Here is a 24,542-nt window from a genome sequence, read left to right on the forward strand (position 1 = left end):
AGAGGAACCAGAGATCAAATTGCCAACATCTGCTGGATCATGGAAAAAGCAAGAGAGTTCCAGAAAAACATCTATTTCTGTTTTATTGACTATGCCAAAGCCTTTGACTGTGTGGACCACAACAAACTCTGGAAAATTCTGAAAGAGATGGGAATACCAGACCACCTGACCTGCCTCTTGAGAAATCTGTATGCAGGTAGGATGCAGCGGTTAGAACTGGACATGGAACAACAGACTGGTTCCAAATAGGAAAAGGAGTTTGTCAAGGCTGTACATTGTCACCCTGCTTATTTAGCTTATATGCAGAGTACATCATGAGAAATACTGGACTGGAAGAAACACAAGCTGGAATCAAGATTGCCGGGAGAAATATCAATAACCTCAGATATGCAGATGACACCACCCTTATGGCAGAAAGTGAAGAGGAACTCAAAAGCCTCTTGATGAAAGTGAAAGTGGAGAGTGCAAAAGTTGGCTTAAAGCTCAACATTCAGAAAATGAAGATCATGGCATCTGGTCCCCGGTCCCATCACTTCATGGGAAATAGATGGGGAAACAGTGTCAGACTTTATTTTTCTGGGCTCCAAAATCACTACAGATGGTGACTGCAGCCATGAAATTAAAAGACGCTTACTCCTTGGATGGAAAGTTATGACCAACCTAGATAGCATATTGAAAAGCAGAGGCATTACTTTGTCAACAAAAGTGCGTCTAGTCAAGGCTATGGTTTTTCCTGTGGTCATGTATGGATGTGAGAGTTGGACTGTGAAGAAGGCTGAACACTGAAGAATTGATGCTTTTGAACTGTGGTGTTGGAGAAGACTCTTGAGAGTCCCTTGGACTGCAAGGAGATCCAACCAGTCCATTCTGAAGGAGATCAGCCCTGGGATTTCTTTGGAAGGGATGATGCTAAAGCTGAAACTCCAGTACTTTCGCCACCTGATGCGAAGAGTTGACTCATTGGAAAAGACTCTGATGCTGGGAGGGATTGGAGGCAGGAGGAGAAGGGGACGACAGAGGATGAGATGGCTGGATGGCATCACTGACTCGATGGACGTGAGTCTGGGTGAACTCCAGGAGTTGGTGACGGACAGGGAGGCCTGGCGTGCTGCGATTCATGGGGTTGCAAAGAGTCAGACATGACTGAGTGACTGAATTGAATACAGGCAATCTTGTGCCAGGTTTTGGGGAAACAAAAATTAATACAACATGATTCTGGCCTTCAAAGGCACCATGTAGTGGGATGTCAGACACGCACATGAAAGTATTGGTTTAGGGAACACAGATCTAGGTCAGGTCCTGGAGGGCTCACCAGCTAAGTAAACTCAAGACAGTGTTCTGATCTAATAAAAGGTGGACTTACATCTAGTAGCTGAAATTGAGCCCTTAATCTTGAACCCTCTAAGTTCAAGTTCCCTGGGCTTGAGTCTACCCAGACTTTGGGGTTCATGAAGGTGGTGGAAACTAGAGAGAAGAGGAGGGATGGGGCGGGGCTTCCACACTGACTCCTCCCCTCCACTGGCTCTTGCTGCTCATCTGACACTTGATAAGGGTGCAAAGAATCTTAATAGTGGAATAACATGGTGGCGGTGGCCTGAAGAGACAGTGGCTGAAAAGGGGGCCCAGGAGTGGCTTACCAGAGATCATAGAGGAGGCAGGAGCAGGGTAGTCAGGGTAGTGACCTGTGCCCAAAGTTCCTAGCTTGGCGAGGCCTTGATGAAACGGTGTGGCCCACTTGGGGTGGCAGGGCTGGCAGGGCCTGGACGATAATGCAGAGGAGCCAGAGCCCTGCAGAGAGTGGGCCATGCAGGCAGCAGGTTGGGCCCATGGCCACAGTGAGCCTGGGGAGCTCGATCCTCCTGGGGGTCCCCCAACCTTGGCTCCAGCCTTCCCCAGACCCTCTTCCAAGGGACGCCTGCAGGGCCTTTGTCATGACCCCCAGGTGTCACGGTGATTGACTTTGGCAGGTGAAAGTTTGCATGCTCAAGGCCGACCAGCAGTGGTACAACCGGGGTTCCAGGCACGTCGTGGAGCAACTGAAGGACATGTCCCTGCTAGTCAAGGCCTGACCAAATGAGATCCCCTGGAGAAGGAAGTTGCAAACCACTTCAGGATTCTTGCTCTGAGAACCACATGAGCACAATGACTCATGATATGAGCCCCCCAGTTCAGTAGGTATCCAGTATGTGACTGAGGAAGAGCGGAGAAACAGCTCCATAAAGAAGGAAGAGACTGGGCTAAAGCAGAAATGTTGCTCAGTTGTGGATATGTCAGGTGGTAAAAGTAAAGTCCAGTGCTGAAAAAGAATAATATCGCATAGGAACCAAGAATGTTAGGTCCATGAATCAAGGTAAATTGGACACGGATAAGCAGGAGAAGACAAAAGTGAACATCAATATTTTAAGAATCAGAGAACTAAAATGGACGGGAATGGGCAACTTTAATTGAGATGACAGTTATATCTACTACTGTGGGCAAGAATCCCATAGAAGAAATGGACTAGCCCTCATAGTCAACAAAAGAGTTCAAAACGCAGTACTTGGGTGCAATTCTCAAAAATGACAGAATGATCTTGGTTCGTTTCCAAGGCAAGGCATTCAACATCACAGTAATCCAAGTCTATGCCCTGACCCCTAATGCTGAAGAAGCTGATTTGACTGGTTCTATGAAACCTACAAGACCTACTAGAATTAACACCAAAAAAGATATCCTTTTCATCATAGGGGATTGGAATGCAAAAGTAGGAAGTCAAGAGATACCTGTAATAGCAGGCAAGTATGGCCTTAGAGTACACAATGAAGCAGGGTAAAGGCTAACTGTTTTGCCAAGATAATTCACTGGTCATAGCAAACACCCACTTCCAACAACACAAGAAACGACTCTACACATGGATATCACCAGATGGTCAATATGAAAATCAGAATAATTATATTCTTTGCAGCCAAAAATGGAGAAGCTCTATAAGTCAGCAAAAACAAGACCTGGAGCTGTCTGTGGCTCAGATCATCAGCATCCTATTGCAGAATTCAGACTCAAATTTTTTTAAAAAGTAGGGAAAACCACTAGGCCATTCAGGTATGACCCAAATCAAATCTCTTATGATTATACAGTGGAGATGATCTATAGAATCAAAGGAATAGACCTGGTATATAGAATGCCTGAAGAACTGTGGACAGAGGTTTGTAACACTGCATAGGATGCAGTGACCAAAACCATCCCAAGAAAAAGAAATGCAACCAGGCAAAATGGTTGTCTGAGGAGGCCTTATAAATAGAAAAGAAGAGAAGGAAAAGGCAAAGGAGAAAGGGAAAGAAATATCCAACTGAATGCAGAGTGCCAAAGAATAGCAAGGAGAGGTAAGAAAGCCTACTTAAGGGAACACTGCAAAGAAACAGAGGAAAACAATCGAATAGGAAAGACTAGAGATCTCTTCAAGAAAATTAGAGATATCAAGCAAACATTTCATGCAGACTTGAGCACATAAATGACAGAAATGGTAAGGGTCTAAAAGAATCCTTTGACTATGTGGATCACCAAAAAAAAAAAAAAAAAAGTGGAAAATTCTTGAAGAGATGGGAATACCAGGCCACCTTACCTTCCTCCTAAGAAATCTGTATGCAGGTCAGGAAGCAATAGTTAGAACAGGACATGGTACAATGGACTGGTTCCAAATTGGGAAAGAAGTACGTCAAGACTGTATATTGTCACCTGCTTATTTAATCTATGTGCAGAGTACATCATGCAAAATGCCAGGTTGTGCGAAGCACAAGCTGGGATCAAGATTTCTGGGAGAAATATCAATAACTTCAGATACGCAGATGACACCCACCTTATGGCAGAAAGCAAAGAGAAATTAAAGAGCCTCTTGATGAATGTGAAAGAGGAGAGTCAAAAAGCTGGCTTAAAAGTCAATATTCAAAAAACAAAGATCATGGCATCCAGTCCCATCAGTTCATGGGAAATAGATGGGGAAACAATGGAAACAGTAACAGACTTTATTTTCTTGGGTTCCAAAATCACTGCATATGGTGGCTGCAGCCATGAAATTAAAAGAGACTTGCTCCTTGTGAAAAGTTGCTGAAATGATCCATGAATGAAGCAGAGATTCTTGGTCTCCAGAGGAGAGGAATTTGATCCAGGGCCAGAGACGAGGCTTGATCACTCAGCTTTTTGTGTAAAAAAGTTTTATTAAAGTATAAAAGAGATAAGAGAAAGCTACTGATATAGATTCAGAAGGGGACAGAAAGAGTGCCCCTTTGCTAGTTTTTAGCAAGGAGTTGTATATCTGTTAGCAAGCTGCTAATTAGAGAAGGGAAATATCTCAAAACTGAGAGAGTTGCCCCAGGCCCCTCACCCACAACAGGCATTTGAGATAGCATTGGCACAAGGAGAGTCATCCCAGGCAATAAAACAATTGACATGAATCTTGAAGAAAGGCAGATTTTAGAGCAAATACATCGTTCATTAACATAGCTTAAGGAAGACATTTCCATGAGAAAAAATGCTTTGGTTAGCTCAAGGAAGGTTTGAGATAAAATTAAGTTCAGGGGGAACCAGGTGTCACCATGACAACACAGGATTAGCAGAGAAAAGAAAAAAATATGTCTGCCACTTGCAATTTTATTTCCTCCTGCCTCTTGGGGACCTCTGGCTTCCCTACTAAGGCTATTAACACACTCACTTGGAAGTAAAGCTACGATAAACCTAAACAGCTTATTAAGAAGCAGAGACATTATTTTCAGACCAAGATCTGTCTAGTCAAAGCTATAGTTTTTCCAGTACATGTATGGATGTGAGAGTTGGACCATAAATAAGGCTGAGCACCTGAGCACCGAAGAACTGATGCTTCATCTGTGGTGTTGGAGAAGACTCTTGAGAGTCCCTTGGACTGCAAGGAGATCAAACCAGTCAATCCTAAACGAAATCAATCCTGAATATTCATTAGAGGGACTGATGCTGACGCTGAAGCTCCAATACTTTGGCCACCTGATGCAAGGTGCAGACTCATTGGAAAAGACTGTGATGCTGGGAAAAATTGAGGTCAGGAGGAAAATGGGATGACAGAGGATGAAACTGTTGGATGGCATCACCTACTCAATGAACATGAGTTTGAACAGGCTCTGGGAGATGGTGAAGGACTGGAAAGTCTGACGTGCTGCAGTCCGTGGGGTCGCAAAGAGTCAGAGATGACTGAATGACTGAACAACAATAACGGTGGAGCAATAGACTGGTTCAAAATCAAGAAAGGAGTGGGTTAAGCTGTATACTGTCACCTAATTATTTAACTTGTATGTAGAGTACATCACACAAATGCCAGGCTGAATGAATCACAAGCTGGAATGCAGATAGCCAGGAGAAATATCAACAACCTCAGAGATGCAGAGTTACCACCCTAATGGCAGTAAGTAAAGAGGAACTACAGAGACTCTTGTTGAGGATGAAAGAGGAAAGCGAAAAAGCTGGCTTAAAACTCAACATTCAAAAAACTAAGATAATGTCATCCAGCCCCATCGTTTCATAGCAAATGGGCTAAGTCACTTCAGCCGTCTCCAACTCTATGTGACCCTATGGACTCTAGCGTGCTAGATTCCTCTGTCCATGGGATTCTCCAGGCAAGAATACTGGAGTGGGTTGCCATTTCCTCCTCCAGGGGATCTTCCGACCCAGGGTTTGAACCCACGTCTCTTTTGTCTCCTGCGTTCTTAGGCGAGTTTTTAACACTAGCACCACATGATGCGAGCAGTGACAGATCTTATTTTCTTGCATTCCAAAATCACTGTGGAAGGCGACTGTCACCGTGAAATTGAAAGAAGCTTTCTTCTTGAAAGGAAAGCTATGACAAACCTATGTGTGCTCAGTTGTTCAGTTATGTCCAACTCTTTGTAACCCATGGACTGTAGCCCATGGACTGTAGATCCTCTGCCCATGGGGTTTCTCCAAGCAAGAACATTGGAGTGGCCATGCCCTCTTCAGGGGATCTTCCCAACCCAGGGTTCGAACCCAGGTCTCCCACATTGCACGTAGATTCTTTACCATCTGAGACACCAGGGAACACCATGAAAAACCTAAAGAGCATATTAAAAAGCAGAGACGTCACTTTGCTGATACAGTTCTGTATGGTCAAAGCTATAGTTTTTCAAGTAGTCATGTATGGATGTGATAGTTGGGCCATATAGAAGGCTGAGCACTGAAGAAGTGATGCTTTTGAACTGTGGTGCTGGAGAAAACTCTTGGGAGTTCCTTGGACTGCAAGGAGATCAAACCAGTCAATCCTAAATGAAATCAATTCTGAATATTCATTGTTAGGGCTGATTCTGAAGCTGAAGCTCTGATACCTTCGCCACCTGCTTGGAAGGGTTGACTCACTGAAAAAGACCCTGTGGGTGATAGAAGGGAGGGACAGAGGATGAGATGGTTGGAGGGCATCACCGACTCAGTGCACATGAGTTTGAGTGAACTCATGGAAATAGTGAAGAACAGGGAATTCTGGCACGTGGCAGTCCATGGGGTCACAAAGAGTCAGTCACTGTTTAGTGCCTGAACAACAAGAAGAAGATATTCATAGCAGTCTTCAACTTATATTTGTTTGTTTATTCATCCACTTAAAATAATACAATTGTTGCACAGTGCTAGGTAGTATCTTCAGGCCTGTGTTTTTTTGCTCTCTGCTGCCTTTGCTCTCTATTCAGAATACAGACCATATTTTGATTGATTTACAACCTCAGTCCTAATGATTTACATTATTTACATGTTCTCATATAGGGTTGGATTCCCAAGAAACAGAGCAGTAATTTTAGCACATCAAGTGATGCTTGAAAGAGTGATATTCTGAGGGAGGCAGGATAGGGCAGGATGGGGCAAATCTCTATTAGAAAGTTATCCCAGATGATGTCCAGCTTCAAGCTGATCCGTTGGGTTTCTCTAGGGCATGAATTGCAGCATGATCAAGGGGACAGGTCCTGTGTGCACTAATGTGAGTCAGTTATTGGCAGCAGGCCGACCCTATGCGTCTGTGTATGTATGTGTGTGTGTAAGCATGTGTATGCATCACAGTTACGTTCAGAGAGAACACTCTTGCTTAGATCAGCTTAGATAAGTTCTCTGGAAAAGACAACTAAGCCATTAGCCATCAAAAGCTGGGGGCTAGTTATACTGACCAGAAAAAGGTGATGTTTCCTAGGGGCACTGGGAGCATCCACTGCTCTCACTCCACCACCATTAAAATGTTCCTGTTTATTTATTGGGACTTCCCTGGTGGCCCAGTGCTTAAGACTTCACTTCCCTGGTGGCTCAGACAGTAAAGCGTCTGCCTGCAATGCAGGAGACCCAGGGTCAGTCCCTGGGTCGGGAAGATACCCTGGAGAAGGAAATGGCAACCCACTCCAGTAGTCTTTCCTGGGAAATCCCATGGATAGAGGAGCCTGGTGGGCAACATACAGTCCATGGGGTCGCAAAGAGTCGGACATGACTGAGCGACTTCAGTTTCTTTCTTTCTTTTATTTATTTATTACTTAAGGGTAGTATGAAACGCTGTTCAGCATGTTCATGCAGTTGACTAGTTTTGTGTGGATTTCACAAAACACTTTCACAGCCTTGATTATTGCTGCTGAGTCTCTGCTTTAGGAATACATGCGTTGCATGCATTTAACGGTTTCTAAATGGAATGAGATCAGAATGAAATAAGAATACCCTACAAGCTATTTTAAATAGCAACTAGTAAATAAAAACATCTGGTAGATGATTAAGAGCCACATCCTGAAGCTCAGCAAAGATTGTGGGATGCACCTCTAAGGAGGAGTATATACTCTGGCAGCTTTTTCAGTGATTTTGGTCCAACTGGGAGCTCAGGAAATGTAGGCAAGAGGATGTGGAGTCATTCGGAGCTCAGTGGGATGAGAGGGCACAGAGTATGTCTCCTCCTGTTTTACTGATCTTTATACTGTGTTCTGTTTATACGCTTTGGACGAGTAGTTATGAAAAACCAGATATTACATTCGTTGACTGTGAATGTGACACCAACATCTGCTTGCCTTGGCTTGACGCCTCTGGTAGGAACTATTGGGAATGCTTTAGCCTACACCTTCCCTTTGGAAACAGTATGAACAAAAAGAAAACATCAAAGGCCTGAAACACCTGTGTAACCTCTTCTGTGCCATGAAACATCCACATAAACTGATTTTGAAAATGAAGCCCTCTGTTTTTGCTTTCCTTTGAAGATGCTGAAATGGAGTGATCACCCAGGATCCTGAGGGCCTGTGAAGTTCTTATCTCCTGCCTGGCTATCCTGAGTTATCAGGGAAAAAAATCCCTTAGTGACTCTAAAAACAAGAGCAAACAACAGAACTGTTGAATGTCAAAAAGTATCCTTCTTCCAGCCTCACCATGGCCTCACTTCAAAATGCCAAAGCAAATAAAATGTTTTGGTACCATTTTAGTAATGTGTATTTCAAGCAAACCCCACTGTGCCTTTATGACTTTATTCTCAGTTTTCCAAAATGAGATATAACTTGTTTTAATAGCTTTTAAAACAGAGGGGCAAATGACATACAATGAATGCATTCTGTTTGAAATCAATTTCTTTCATTGTTTTATTAAATGCTCTGAGCTAGAGGATATTATTTTCCCGTTGTATTTTTGCAAAACCGCTCACTCTTAGAGCTCTGTGGCTGTGGGTTCTGGATTGCCATCATTGTTTTTCTCTCCTACTGTCCTGGCTATGAGGACTTAACCTCACCGTTCAGTAGCAGGGTGTCACCACAAGGAAGGTAAAATAAACAGATGATTAAATACCCGCATGTAGCAAGGGGGCAATATTGCAATAGCAACTATTGCTACCCATATACCTCAACAGTATGTGCTACAGTAAGGAAAATGGATAGCATGATTATAGTAGCTCCAATTATGTGAATTAGACTGCATACATTCATCAATAAAAACTGTGCTGCAGAGAAACTCTATAAGCCTGGCGCTGAGCCCTTAATGCTACTATATTCTTGGCTAACATTTACCCTCTCACAACTTTTTTCTTCCTCTTATAATACTTCTGTTGGAAAAAATTCAGAGGTGTGTCACCCCACATTTCTAGGGAAGCCAGAGAATCTACACTTGCTATGTTCCTCTGTGTTTTAGTTCCTTTCTCTTCAAACCTCAAATGAAAAACATTAACATGTTCCATTTGACTAATTAAAATCCTTCTTAAGAAAATGGTTTAGCTTTTCAGTTTACTCCAAAACACATTCTCTGCTTTGATATCACCCATAATAGAGAAGCCCTGAGGGAAATGGTTATCAAAAGCTGTTATTTACATAGCAGGTTGCATTTCAGTTCAATTCAGTTCAGTTCAGTTCAGTTGCTCAGTTGTGTCTGACTCTATGCTACTGAATGGACTGCAGCACGCCAGGCCTCCCTATCAACTCCCGGAGTTTACTCAAACTTATGTCCATTGAGTCGGTGATGCCATCCAACCATCTCATCCTCTGTCGTCCCCTTTTCCTCCTGCCTTCAATCTTTCCCAGCATCAAGGTCTTTTCTAATGAGTCAGTTCTTCTCATCAGGTGGCCAAAGTATTGGAGTTTCAGCTTCAGCATCAGTCCTTCCAATGAATATTCAGAACTGATAGCCTTTAGGATGGACTAGTTGGATCTCTTTGCAGTCCAAGGGACTCTCAAGAGTCTTCTCCAACACCACAGTTCAAAAGCATCAATTCTTTGGCGCTCAGCTTTCTTTATAGTCCAACTCTCACATCCATACATGACTACCAGAAAAACCATAGCTTTGACTAGATGAATCTTTGTTGGCAAAGTAATGTCTCTGCTTTTTAATATGCTGTATAGGTTGGTCATAGATAACCTTTCTATGCTCCTTTCTTCCAAGGAGCAAACGTCTTTTAATTTCATGGCTGCAATCACCATCTGCAGTGATTTTGGAGCCCCCCAAAATAAAGTCTGTCATTGTTTTCACTGTTTCCCCATGTATTTGCCATGAAGTGATGGGACCAGATGTGATGACCTTAGTTTCCTGAATGTTGAGCTTTAAGCCAACTTTTTCACTCTCCTGTTTCACTTCTATGCATTTGGGGGCATTAAATATAGGGGGATCTGATACTGCTCCATACGACATCTGGTTGTTTTAAAGAAGAAGGTCATGGATTGCAAAGATATGGAAGATACTAAAAGACATATCATAGCAAAAATTAAATGCTGAGAAAGGGAAAATTGTATTTGTAAGCTAATTAGAACTACTTAAATTTTAAAGTGAAGAAAGTGAAGTCGCTCAGTCGTGTCTGACTCTTTGCGACCCCATGGACTGTAGCCTACCAGGCTCCTCTGTCTATGGGATTTTCCAGGCAAGAGTACTGGAGTGGGTTGCCATTTCCTTCTCCAGGGGACCTTCCTGACCCAGGGATCGAACCCAGGTCTCCTGCATTGCAGACAGATACTTTACCCTCTGAGCCACCATAATGCAATTATTTAAATATGAATCAATCAAAAGCTCATCAATAAAAAAGTAGTTTAAAGCCTAAGTCAATCAAGGTATTAATATGTGAAGAGTAAAAAGAGCCTGAATCTAGTTCAAATATTATCTATGAGGTATTGTCATAATTGGTGCTTCCCAGGTGACTCAGTAGGTAAAGAATTTGCTGAAATGCAGGAAACACAGGAGACCTGATGTTCGATCCTTGGGTCAAGATGATCCCCTTGAGAAGGACAGGGCAGCCCACTCCAGTGCTTTTGCCTGGAGAATCCCATGGACAGAGGAGCCTGGAGGGCTGCAGTCCATGAGTAGTGTAGTAAATAATTACTTTCAGGAGAAAAAAAAGTATGCTTAAAGATTGCCAAGAAATTCACGAAAGAGTGCCAAGAAATTAACAATCTAAATGAACTGTTTATAAAATCAAAGTATAAGATTAGTATACAATCAAAGTAACAAAGTAGGATTTTGCTTATTTAAAAATAAGTCAAGTCAGTTAAGTTCCACCTCTGCACCTCACTCCACTCCCTCTTGGGTCTTTATGCTCTCATTTCAGCAGTTACCCACTTTCTCACTTTCCACTTATTTTATATCTGTTCTTTCCACACACACTCTGCTCAAGATTTTTCAGTTTAAAATGATTTCCTCTTACCCTGACTTCTCTTTCTTTCTCAAAATCCACTTCTTTCTCTTCTTGCTCGATCTCTTGAAGAGTGAAAGTTGCTCAGTCATGCCTGACTCTTTGGGAACCCATGGACTATACAGTCCGTTGAATTCTCCAGGCCAGAATACTGGAGTGGGTAGCCGTTTCCTTTTCCAGGGGATCTTCCCAACCCAGGGATTGAACCCAGGTCTCCCACATTGGAGGTGGATTCTTTCCCACCTGAGCCACCAGGGAAGTCCAAGAATACTGTAATGGGTAGCCTATCCCTTCTCCAGTGGATCTTCCCAACCCAGGAATCAAACTGGGGTCTCCTGCATTGCAGGCAGATTCTTCACCAACTGAGCTATCACGGAAGCCCCAGATCTCTTGAAAGGATGGATGATAATCAACTCTAAGATTCTCACTTTTACTATCAGTGCTAAGTAAAAATTGCAGAGAATTTGTTTTTAATAAATCAGCATTCACTTGTGTGAACAAGGCTAAATTGTCTTTGGTTCTGCTTTAGTTAACAATGCAATTATGTTGATTCTTTGAACAGGTAATCCTAAAATAGACTTTTTATATGCCATTGTATGAGGTTTGTTTCCCATAACATTGCCTATTGACCAAAAAGAAACACTAAGGAAAGTATAAGTGTACTAAGAATATAAATGAGAGTAGTGTGGCCTATAAAAATATCAAAAAATAAAAATATATGCCCTGGAGGGAAAGGCTTTAAAAAATTACTGAACTGATTTTGTGTAGACAAGAAAAGCTAAGAGTCGGTGACTAACCACCTGTAATTATGTGAAAGATTATTAATTGGAAGGAGGATGTTGCCAGCTGCTCTCTGCTCTGCTGAGGGTAAAAGGATGAGATTAAATTACAGCCAGAGAGAGTATGCTAGACTTAAGAGAAAAACATTGTAGTTTTGGAAGAGGGTGATATTCTCTGGGCTTCCCTGATGGCTCAGTTGGTAAAGAATCTGCCTGCAATGCAGGAGACCCCGGTTCAATTCCTGGGTCAGGAAGATCTGCTGGAGAAGGGATAGGCTACCCACTCCAGTATCCTTGGGCTTTCCTGCTGGCTCAGCTGGTCAAGAATCCTCCTGCAGTGCGGGAGACCTGGGTTCAATTCCTGGATTGGGAAGATCCCCTGATGAAGGGATGGATTATCAAGGAATGGTGTAAAATCCTCACTATAAAATTGTAAAAAGTTTGAAAATGACCCACTATTCTCTGTCTCAGTTAGTCTAGGTAAATTTTCTGTAAACATAAATATCTGCTAAAGAATTGTTACTAGATTATTCTCTGCTTGTGAAGTATAGCTGAATATATAGCAATGTGGATAAGATGAAAAGATTGCATTTTAGTTTCTGATAAATATTCTCTTTGCCTAGAGCATAGTTTTTTTTTTTTTTTTTTTTTTTTACCTTTTCTTACCTCAATCCCTTTTGGTTTTTTAGCTGTTAATTTAAATACAAATGCCTCAAGGTAGAAAGATAGATTGATTGATTGACATTTTCTGATCCCTTCTAAGCTTTATTATTCTAATTTTTTCAGTTTTCACAGTGTGATGAGAACATAACAGAAAACCCATGTTCTTTGTCTTTCTAATTATCAGGGGTCTATGAAGATACATGCTTTGGTCCATCATCTCCTACAGAAACACTCATAACACCATGAAGGTTAATATATTGGTACAAAAATGCATGCCTTAGAAAGTAAGCTTATGCGTGTGCTTCTCTCTTTCAGAGATAGTATTGGGTTGAGCAAAAAGTCCCTTCAGTTTTTAAATAAATTAAAAGACTCACTTTACATTTTCACCAAGAAATTTATTGAACAACATATTCACTGTTTTATTTCACTATTTTCTGCCACTTTTCAGGCAACTTTATAACTCCATCTTCCCAAAACTTTTAATCTTTTTGAGCAAAGAACTGCTCCCAGTGTCTTTTACAGCCTTCCAGGGAGTGGAATCTTTTTTCGTTAAGAGAATGTTATAAAGACTAAAACAAATGGAAATTTTAAGGTGCGGTATCTGGTGGATTGCTGTTGCTGCTGTTGTGCAGTCACTAAGTGTTCTCCGACTCTGCAACCCCGTGGATGGCAATATGCCAGGCCTCTGTGTCATTTATTATCTCTGAGTTTTCCCAAATTCACGTCTATGGAGTTGGTGATTCTATCCAACCATCTCACCCTTTGCTGCCCTCTTCTTTTACCTTCAGTCTTTCCCAGCATCAGGGTCTTTTCCAATGAGTCAGTTCTTTGCATCAGGTGGCCAAAGTATTGAAGCTTCAGCTTCAGCATCTGTCCTTCCAATGAGTATTCAGGGTTGATTCCTGGTGAATACGGTGGATGAGTCAGACTCCCCAGCCAAACGATAACAGTTTTTGCTGGTTGTCAAAGAAATGTGGTCTTATGTTATCCTAATGGAATATTATATGTATTAATAAATATATATTAATAATTTACAATGAATTCTGGATGCTTTTTGTCAAGTGATGCCTTCCTTTGGTGTAATTGGGAGCAGTACTTCCTGGAACTAACCATTTGGTTTTCCAGAAGGAGCTCATAATAGAGGACTCCCTTTCTATCTCACCGTATGCACGACATCACCCTCTTTGGATGAAGACTGGACTTTAGTGTGGTTGGTGGTGGTTCATTTCACCTACCCCACAACCTCTTCCTTTCCAAGTTATTGTACAGTATTAACTTTTCATCACCCATCACAATTTGTTTTAAAATCAGAATGTTTTCATTATGCTTAAGTAAAGAATCACATGCGGAAATGTGGTCAGGAAGGTGGAACCTTAACTTAGGTGGACCTAAACATTAAAGTGATTAACATAACCAACCTAGTTCAAATAATTTTCAACACTTGATTTGGCTATTTTCAGTATGTCGGTTATCTCCCACATGGTATAGTGTTGATTATTTTCAATTAACATCTCCATTTGATCTATCAACTTCAACTGGTCTACCAGATTATGGAGCACGGTCCAATAAGACACCTCCAGCACAAAACTTTGCAAACCACTTTTGACACATTAGATCAGTCACTGCACCTTCTCCATACACTGTAGAACTTTTTTTTTTTTTTTTTGCATTTCAGTTGTGTTTTTACCTTTCTTGAAATAATAGAGCATGACAGGCTGAAAATATTACTTCTTTTCTTCCGTGCTCAATATTAAAATGGCTACACAAAAATGCACCAATTTTGATGTTTTCTTTTTTTAAATGCCCACAGATATGACAACCGTCACAGTAACATTGTTTGGAATGACATTAAAGACAACTAAGTGGTCCTAGAGCCATGTTATGGAAAAAAGACCCCTGGGTCAGGAAGATTCCCTAGAGAAGGAAATGGCAACCCATTATTCTTCCCTAGAAGACCTCATGGACAGAGAAACCTGGTGGACTAGAGTCCATGGGGTCACAAGAATTGGACACAACTTAGTGACTAAATCACTACTGCAGAAGAACACAAAAAAGTTTCAAATGGAGTATACAGCTTGTGCAAAGGCCCTGAGGTAGGAGGGATTTATGAAATAAAAGACTACTGTAAGGAGAGTAATAAGATGAAATGAGATAAAAAGGCTGGGATTAAATTGTGCAGAAAAATAGTGACTAATAGATGCAGAATGTTATGGATACTATTTTAATACTAATGAACTTAGACATTCAAAATGCTAAGAAATTTGGAAAACTCAGCAATGGCCACAGGAATGGAAAAAGTCAATTTTCATTCCAATCCCAAAGAAAGGCAATGCCAAAATATGTTCAGACTACTGCACAATTAAACTCATTTTCCCATGCTAGCAAAGTACTGCTCAGAATTCTCCAAGCTAGGCTTCAATAGCACACTAACCGAGAACTTTCAAGTGTTCAAGCTGGATTTAGAAAAGGCAGAGGAACCAGAGATCAAATTGCCAACATCTGCTGGATCATCAAAAAAGCAAGAGAGTTCCAGAAAAACATCTACTTCTGCTTCACTGACTACACTAAAGCCTTTGACTGTGTTCAGTTTGGTTTCGGAGAAGGCAATGGCAACCCACTCCAGTACTCTTGCCTGGAAAAGTCCATGGATGGAGGAGGGTAGGCTGCAGTCCATGGGGTCACTGAGAGTCAGACACGACTGAGCGACTTCACTTTCACTTTTCACGTGCATGTGTTGGAGAAGGAAATGGCAACCCACTCCAGTGTTCTTGCCTGGAGAATCCCAGGGATGGGGGAGCCTGGTGGGCTGCCATCTATGGGTTCGCACAGAGTCAGACATGACTGAAGCGACTTAGCAGCAGCAGCAGCAGTTCAGTTTAGTTGCTCAGTGTGTCTGACTCTTTGCAACCCCGTGGACTACAGCACTCCAGGCCTCCCTGTCCATCACCAACTCCCAGAGTCTACCCAAATTCATGTACATTAAGTTGGTGATGCCATCCAACCATCTCATCCTCTGTCGTCCCCTTTTCCGCCTACTCTCAATCTTTCCCAGCATCAGGGTCTTTTCAAATGAGTCAGCTCCTCGAATCAGGTGGCCAAAGTATTGGAGTTTCAGCTTCAGGATCAGTCCTTCCAATGAATACCTGGGACTGATCTTTAGGATGGACTGGTTGGATCTCCTTGCAGTCCACAGGGCTCTCAAGAGTCTTCTCCAACACCACAGTTCAAAAGCATCAATTCTTTGGCACTCAGCTTTCTTTACAGTCTAACTCTCACATCCACACATGACTACTGGAAAAACCATAGCCTTGACAAGATGGACCTTTATCGACAAAGTAATGTCTCTGTTTTTTAATATAGTGTCTAGGTTGGTCATAACTTTCCTTCCAAGGAGTAAGCATCTTTTCATATCCTGGCTGTAGTCACTATCTGTGTAGATCACAACAAACTATGGAAAATTCTTGAAGAGCTAGGAATACCACACCATCTTATCTGCCTCCTGAGAAACCTATAATGCAGGTCAATAAGCAACAGTTAGAACTGTACATGGAACAATGGACTGGTTCAAAATTGGGAAAAGAGTATGTTAAGCCTGTATATTGTTACCCTGTTTATGTAACTTATATGCAGAGTACATCATGGGAAATTCTGGGCTGGATGAAGCACAAGCTGGGATCAAGATTGCTGGGAGACATATCAATAACCTCAAATATGCAGATGATACCACCCTAATGGCAGAAAGTGAAGAGGAACTAAAGAGCCTCTTTATGAAGCTGAAAGAGGAGAGTGAAAAAGCTAGGTTAAAACTCTACATTCAGAAAACTAAGATCATGGCATCAGGTCCCATCACTTCATGGCAAACAGATGGGGAAACAGTGAGAGATTTTATTTTCTTGGGCTCCAAAATCACTGCAGATGGTGACTGCAACCATGAAATGAAAAGATACTTGTTCCTTGGTAGAAAAGCTATGACAAACCTAGACAGCATATTAAAAACAGATACATTGCTTTTCCAACAAGGTCCATCTAGTCAAAGTTATAATTTTTCCAGTAGTCATGTATGGATGTGATGGTTGGACCATAAAGAAGGCTGAGCACCAAAGAATTGATGGTTTTGAACTGTGGTGTTGGAGATGATTTCTGAGAGTCCCTTGGACTGCAAGGAGATCAAATCAGTCAATCCTAAAGGAAATCAACCCTGAATATTCATTGGAAGGACTGACGCTGAAACTGAAGCTCCAATTTTTTGGCCACCAGATGGGAAGAGCTGACTCATTAGAAAAGATCCTGATGCTGGGAGAGATTGAAGGCAGGAGGAAAAGGGGACGACAGAGGATGAGATGGTTGGATGGCATCACTGACTCAATATACATGAATTTGAACAAGCTGCAGGTGATGGTGAAGGACAGGGTAGTCTGGCTTGCTGTACTCCATGAGGTTGCAAAGAGTCGGAGTTGACTGAGCAACTGAACAACAATGAACATAGGGAAGCTATTGAAGGGTTTTCAGTGTGAGAGTGAAATAATGAAAACTGTATTTGAAAACCATCACTATGGCTACAGTATAAAGAATGGATTTACTTGGATCAAGATTCCAGCAGGAAATCAGTGAGAAGGCTATTGCACTAGTATAGTTGAAGACGGTGAATTGACGAGAGTGTTAACATGAAAACAGAGAGAAGTGGAAAATTTTAAAGGCATTTAGAAGGTAAATATTTTAAAAGTAAACAAGAGATACTTAGAAATACTTTATTTGGACTATAAATTGGGGGTGTGGGAAAGGAAACTACTGCAAATGACTTCCAGTATCACAGGAAACAATAAAAAAGAACTGTTTTCAGTCAGGGCTTGCAGACTTTTTTAAAAAATAAGGGTACAGATAGTAAATGTTTTGGGATTTAGGGGACATGTAAGTTCTGTCACAATTATTTGCCTTTGCTGGAAAAGAGCTCAGTCATAGACAATGTGTAAATGAATGGGTTTGGCTGTGTTCCAATAAAACTTTATTTACAAAAACAGATAGGGGACCATATTTGGCCCTGGGGCATAATTTATCTACCCATTTTAGATGATGAACAGTCTGCTTACACAAACTGTTTACATTAATGTCCTTGGATAATAAAAAAGAAATTTAAATTGTGTTAAGTGTTTTCCAGTGAATGAAAGTCATGAATATTCGAAATACTTTGAGAGAATCTAGAGAAAATTACTGAAGGCAATTTTGATGCTTAAAGGCTTCCTTGGGCTTCCTTGATAGTGCAATTGGTAAAGAGTCCACCTGCAATGCAGGAGACCCCGGTTGGATTCCTGGGTGGGGAAGACCTGCTGGAGAAGGGATAGGCTACCCACTCCAGTATTCTTGGGTTTCTTTCCTGACTTAGCTGGTAAAGAATCCACCTGTAATGTGGGAGACCCAAGCTCAATCCCTGAGATGGGAAGATCCCCTGGAGAAAGGAAAGTCTACCCACTCCAGTATTCTGGCCTGGAGAATTCCATGGACAGTATAGTCCATGGGGTCGCAAAGAATCAGACATGACTGAACTACTTCCACTTCCCATCAAACCAGATATGGAATACATTTCATCCTGATAACACAGGATGAAATAGAAGTTTCAACATTAATATTGTTAGCTTCAAAATGGTCAGATTTAAGGAGACTTGAGTTACATCTCTGGTCTGGAAGATCCCCTGGAGAAGGGAAAGGCAACTCACTCCAGTGTTCTTGCCTGGAGAATCTCATGGACAAAGGAGTCTGGCAGGCTACAGCCCATGGGGTTGCAAAGAGTCAGACATGGCTGAGAGACTTCACTTTTGCTTTCTCTTTTTGAGTTACATTCATCTCATTACAAAGAACTGAGGCAGCAACAGGTATTTGCATTATGATATCTCTCTATATATCACTATTATATCATCTTGCTAGTGAACGACATTTCTCTGAGTTGTAATAACTATAGAAAGAAAAGGGTATCTCATCCCAGAATTTGTGATAACCTCTCTAAAGCTTGTATTCTTGGCAACAAGTGTTTGGGTAGATGAAGACAGGTAAGACCAAGTACAATTATGCAAACTCCAAGAAGGCTTTGACAGAAATATCCTTTTATTCAGAAGAATTTTCTTAGCAGTTCTACAGAATGAAAATGGAAAATTTATTCAGTAGAAAAAGTTGTCTTGAAATTGCATATTTGTATTACAAGCAGTGTTAAGCAGCTTTAGATTCTGTGTCCAGATTTCAAAACAGATATACAACCAAATTCTTCTGCTACTTGGACCATGAAATCTTAGGAAGCCTGAAAATCATGGAGTTCAGTTCAATGACAACATAATTTTATCTTTACAAAGATAGTTTCTAGAAATTATATGAATATTCCTTCATTTAATATCTAACCTAATAATACATAAGGGCTTCCCTGATAGCTCAGTTGGTAAAGAATCCACCTGCAATGTAGGAGACCTGGGTTTGATCCCTGGGTTGGGAAGATCCCCTGGAGAAGGGAAAGGCTACCCACTCCAGTATTCTGGCCTGGAGAATTCCACAGACTGTACAGTCTATGGGGTGGCAAAGAGTCGGACACAACTGAACGACTTTCACTAGCACTTCATTAGCATTAATAATACATAAACACAAGTTATGTACAGAACTTTCTGTACCTTTATGTACGGAAAGATATGTTAGGTAAATTGACGTCAGATCAATTAGAAAGCTATTTTGCAAAGAGTTCTTTAGTTTTATGAGCTGAGAAAGCAGAATTTTAAAGAATCTCTATTTACTTAATTTTTATTGGAGCACAGTTGATGTACAATGCTGTGTTAGTTTCTGCAGTACAGCAGAGTGACTCAGTTATACATGCATATATTTGTTGTTGTTCAGTCACCCAGTTATGTCCGACTCTTTGCAACCCCATGGACTGCAGCACGCCAGGCCTCCCTGTCCCTCACCATCTCCTGGAGTTTGCCCAAGTTCATGTTCATTGCATTGGTGATGCCATTCAGCCATCTCATCCTCTGACATATACCTGCTCTTTTTTAGATTCTTTTCTCATATAGGTCATTACAGAGTATTGAACAGAGTTCTCTGTGTTATACAGTAGGGTCTGATTAGTTATCTATTTTATAACAGATGTTTTAAAATTTTTCATTCATTTAAGCACTATACTCAGAATCAATGCATTGTCTTAGCAAATTATCTCCTAGAGAGCAGGCATGGAAACATTATTTTTTTTTTAATTGAGGTATATTTGACTTACAGTATAATGTTAGTTTTGGGCGATTCTATAGTTTTATAGATTATAATCTAAGGGAGCTGACCTAACAGGTGTTTTCCTCTTTGTATGATTTTCTGAGATTATGAAATTTGCATTAAATTGTGGGTCATAGGCATCTCTTTTGGAACCAGCTAAGCAGATAAGCAGAAAAGGTTTTCTGATACTCCAGTGCTACGTGGTAAAGCCAGAATTTAAAACAACAAGAAACAAACAAAGAAAAATCCATGCACGTGCTAACTATTTAAAACCATGTGAACTAGGCTAATGTGCTTTTCCTACTGTGTGTGTGTGTTGGTTGCTCAGTCATATCCAACTCTTTGTGACCCTAGACTGTCGCCCACCAGGCTCCTCTGTCCGTGAGCCTCCAGGGAAGCCTTTTCCTACTAAGTCATTACAAAAATATTGTTTATGCTTTTCACAGTAGCAGCAGCAGGCCTATCGCCCAGAAGTGAAGACAGAGATGAAGCAAGAAGCACCCACCAGCTTCCTCCCACCCGAAGCATCTCAACACAAACCAGACAGCAATTCCAGAGTCGCAAGAGGCCTTATGAAGAAAACCGGGGACGAGGGTACTTTGAGCACCGAGAGGATAGGAGGGGGCGATCTCCTCAGCCTCCGGCTGAAGAGGATGAAGATGACTTTGATGACACCCTTGTGGCCATTGACACATACAACTGCGACCTCCACTTCAAGGTGGCCTGAGACCGGAGTAGTGGCTACCCGCTCACGATTGAAGGCTTTGCATACCTGTGGTCAGAAGCCCGTGCCAGCTATGGGGTCAGAAGGGGCCGTGTGTGCTTTGAGATGAAGATCAATGAGGAAATCTCTGTGAAGCACCTTCCGTCTACAGAGCCCGACCCACACGTGGTCCGCATTGGTTGGTCCCTGGACTCTTGCAGCACTCAGCTAAGCAAAGAGCCTTTCTCCTGTGGCCACTGAGGCACCGGGAAGAAGTCCACCAATAGCCGCTTTGAAAACTATGGAGACAGGTTTGCAGAGAATGACGTAATTGGCTGCTTTGCGTGGCTCAGAGGACAAAGCGTCTGCCTGCAATGCACGAGACCCGGGTTTGATCCCTGAGTTGGGAAGATACCCTGGAGAAGGAAATGGCAACCCACTCCAGTATTTTTGCCTAGAGAATCCCATGGACAGAGGAGCCTGACGGGCTACAGTCCACGGGGTCACAAAGAGTCGGACACCACTGAGCGACTTCACACACACACACACGTTCAAAGGCAGACCTAATCCTTAACTCCAAACTTTTCACTTTTTTTGTCCTGGCTAAAAAGTATAGATCAATTAATTTTTTGTTTGCTTACATGCATCTTCCCTGTAGCTCAGACAGTAAAGAATCTGCCTGCAATGCAGGAGACCTGTGTTCGATCCCTGAGTTGGAAAGATCCTCTGGAGAAGGGAATGGCAACCCACTCCAGTGTTCTTGCCTGGAGAATCCCATGGACGGAGGAGCCTGGCAGGCTACAGTCCAAGGGATTGCAGAGTCAGACACGACTGAGTGACTAACACTACTACTACTTACTATTTCAATAGCAAAGTTGGTACTTTCTGGGTACATATTACAAAACTACATGAGGGGAGGGGACAAAAAGTCTTTACATGTACGACAAACTCTGCTCTTAAAGAAATTAATGAAGGAAGTGGAGTATAAATTAAGAATTAATAATAAATGAGAATTTATGGTAAATAATAAATGAATATTCAGTTGCTGCTAAGTCACTTCAGTCATGTCCGACTCTGTGTGACCCCATAGACGGCAGCCCACCAGGCTCCCCCATCCCTGGGATTCTCCAGAATATTCAGTTAGAGAAGCTTAAAATATTCAAGGAAAATGGTTGTGGAATTTCCTGGAAACTCCTCATAGAAGGTAGAAAGTTGGCCTCAAAAAGTTTGAAAGACAGATGGGATTAAGAGAGCTAGTCAAGGGGGCAGATATGTCATGTGGGATGCATAATGGAAGTCATGCTGAGTCTGGAATACACAGGACAGGCTTGGGAGACTTACGAAGAAACCAACATGGACAGGGCAGGGTTTATTTGAAAATCGGGCAATGGCACCCCACTCCAGTACTCTTGCCTGGAAAATCCCATGGACGAAGGAGCCTGGTGGGCTGCAGCCCATGGGGTTGCTGAGAGTCGGACACGGCTGAGCGACTTCACTTTCACTTTCATGCATTGGAGAAGGAAATGGCAACTCACTCTGGTGTTTTTACCTGCAGAAACCCAGGGACGGGGAAGCCTGGTGGGCTGTCGTCTATGGGGTCGCACAGAGTCGGACACGACTGAAGCGACTTAGTAGCAGCAGTAGCAAAGAGAGCTGAAGAGGTCCAGTGACTCATCAGCACACGGATTTGGACCCATTGCATGGCCGCATCTTAGAACTAAGTGATGGGCAGGTTGTTGCTTCTTAGTTGCCAAGTCGTGTCTGACTCTTTCGGGACCCCATGGCCTGTAGCCCACCAGACTCCTCTGTCCATGGGATTTCCCAGATAAGAAAACTGGAATGAGTTGCCATTTCTTTCTTCAGGGGATTTTCCTCACCCAGGGATCAAGCCCTCGCCCCCTACATTGGCAGGTTTATTCTTTACCCCTGAGCCACCAATGGGCAGAAGGAGTCAATAAAATAAAAACAGAAAAATTAAAAGAAAATACTTCCACATAATCTTTGAGTGAGAAGAGTTATTTAGAAGTAGGAAAGATTTTTCCAATTAAGCACCAATTGGAGAAGAGAAAATCAAAATTTTGATGATTAGTTGGTCAATGGAGATGGTAGGAAGAGTAATCTCCATAGACTGTTGGTGATAGAAACTGGATTGAAATAAATTTAGGATGGATGAAGCCTGACTAAACTAATGATAATAGTGCAATTCTGGAAGCTGTATTTTCTAGATGAAGTAAATCACTTGGCACACTTTATTTTTTTATTTCCTTTCCCTTCCAACGTTCCATTTAAGTTACTTGAAAGGTGCTTAAAAGAGTACATTTATAGCAGTGCTGCAAAATATTAAAACATGACTCCAATTCTTATTTAGAAGAAAAGTTATAGGGGTTAATAAATTGATTGATGTTCACAGAAAAAAAATAAGTTAAAGTGTTTATTGAAATTTTAATGGTCATCTTATTAGGTGTCTATACCTGCATCCATATCTGTTGATATAGATCACTGAGTATCATTCTCAGACAAATAGAATTTAAAGTATATGTGGGAAAATAGGTGAATTGGGCTGACACAACTTTGGAGGAAACATAACCTAGTTCCTTAAACTAATCAATGTATTCCTTTGCTTACCAAGTCCCAGAAAACAGAGACCACCAGAGAGCTAAGGAAGACCATATGAAAGAGGGAACTAAAGACAAATATTTCTAGGAAATAGATGTACAGAAAAGAAAGATATCTTTAAAATTTTAGTTATTTCAGAGAGAGTCAAAAAGACATTGAATTCATAAAGTGAAACAAAATTCAAGTAAAAATAGCAATCAGAAGAGAGTAAAGGATTCCTGAAAATTAAACGTATTTGCTAAAATTTTTAAAAATTAATAAAAGAACTGAGTAAGTGAATGGACATTGCTAAAGAATGTAAACTAAAGTATTTTAGTTATAAAATAAATAAGACATGGAATGAAATATACAGTAAAAGGAATGTGGTCAACCATAGTGTAATAACTTTGCATGGGGACAGATGGTTACTAGTCTTACAGTGAACATTTCAGAATATATGCAAATGTCAAGTCACTACTATGATTTGATATTTGAAATGAAGATAATGTGCATCACTATATTTCAATAAAAAAGGAACTCCTCTTGAGTGAAATAAAAACAGGAAAATATATTCTTTTTAATGGCTGAGTAATACTCCCTTGTGTATATGTACCACTGCTTTCTTATCCATTCATCTGCTGATGGACATCTAGGTTGCTTCCATGTCCTGGCTATTATAAACAGTGCCGCGATGAACATTGGGGTACACGTGTCTCTTTCCCTTCTGGTTTCCTCAGTGTGTATGCCCAGCAGTGGGATTGCTGGATCATAAGGCAGTTCTATTTCCAGTTTTTTAAGGAATCTCCACACTGTTCTCCATAGTGGCTGTATTAGTTTGCATTCCCACCAACAGTGTAAGAGGGTTCCCTTTTCTCCACACCCCCTCCAGCATTTATTGCTTGTAGACTTTTGGATCGCAGCCATTCTGACTGGCGTGAAATGGTACCTCATAGTGGTTTTGATTTGCATTTCTCTGATAATGAGTGATGTTGAGCATCTTTTCATGTGTTTGTTAGCCATCTGTATGTCTTCTTTGGAGAAATGTCTCTTTAGTTCTTTGGCCCATTTTTTGATTGGGTCATTTATTTTTCTGGAGTTGAGCTGTAGGAGTTGCTTGTATATTTTTGAGATTAGTTGTTTGTCAGTTGCTTCATTTGCTATTATTTTCTCCCATTCTGAAGGCTGTCTTTTCACCTTGCTAATAGTTTCCTTTGTTGTGCAGAAGCTTTTAAGTTTAATTAGGTCCCATTTGTTTATTTTTGCTTTTATTTCCAATATTCTGGGAGGTGGGTCATAGAGGATCCTGCTGTGATGTATGTCGGAGAGTGTTTTGCCTATGTTCTCCTCTAGGATACATTTGAATCAGTTCTAATGAGGTGGATGAAACTGGAGCCTATTATACAGAGTGAAGTAAGCCAGAAAGAAAAATACCAATAGAGTATACTAACGCATCTAT

The 24,542-nt window shown here is 41.4% G+C and overlaps 1 pseudogene; it reads left to right on the top strand.

Moving 5' to 3' along the window:
* The first annotated feature begins 1,482 nt into the window (after positions 1–1,482).
* LOC147359023 (heterogeneous nuclear ribonucleoprotein U-like protein 1 pseudogene) lies at positions 1,483–20,908 on the top strand (annotated as a pseudogene).
* The last annotated feature ends 3,634 nt before the right edge of the window (positions 20,909–24,542 follow it).

This window comes from Bos grunniens, chromosome 14, assembly GCF_055505025.1.
Source record: "Bos grunniens cultivar Pamir isolate PY7600 chromosome 14, Bosgru_T2T1.0, whole genome shotgun sequence".
NCBI classification, from domain to species: Eukaryota; Metazoa; Chordata; class Mammalia; order Artiodactyla; family Bovidae; genus Bos; species Bos grunniens.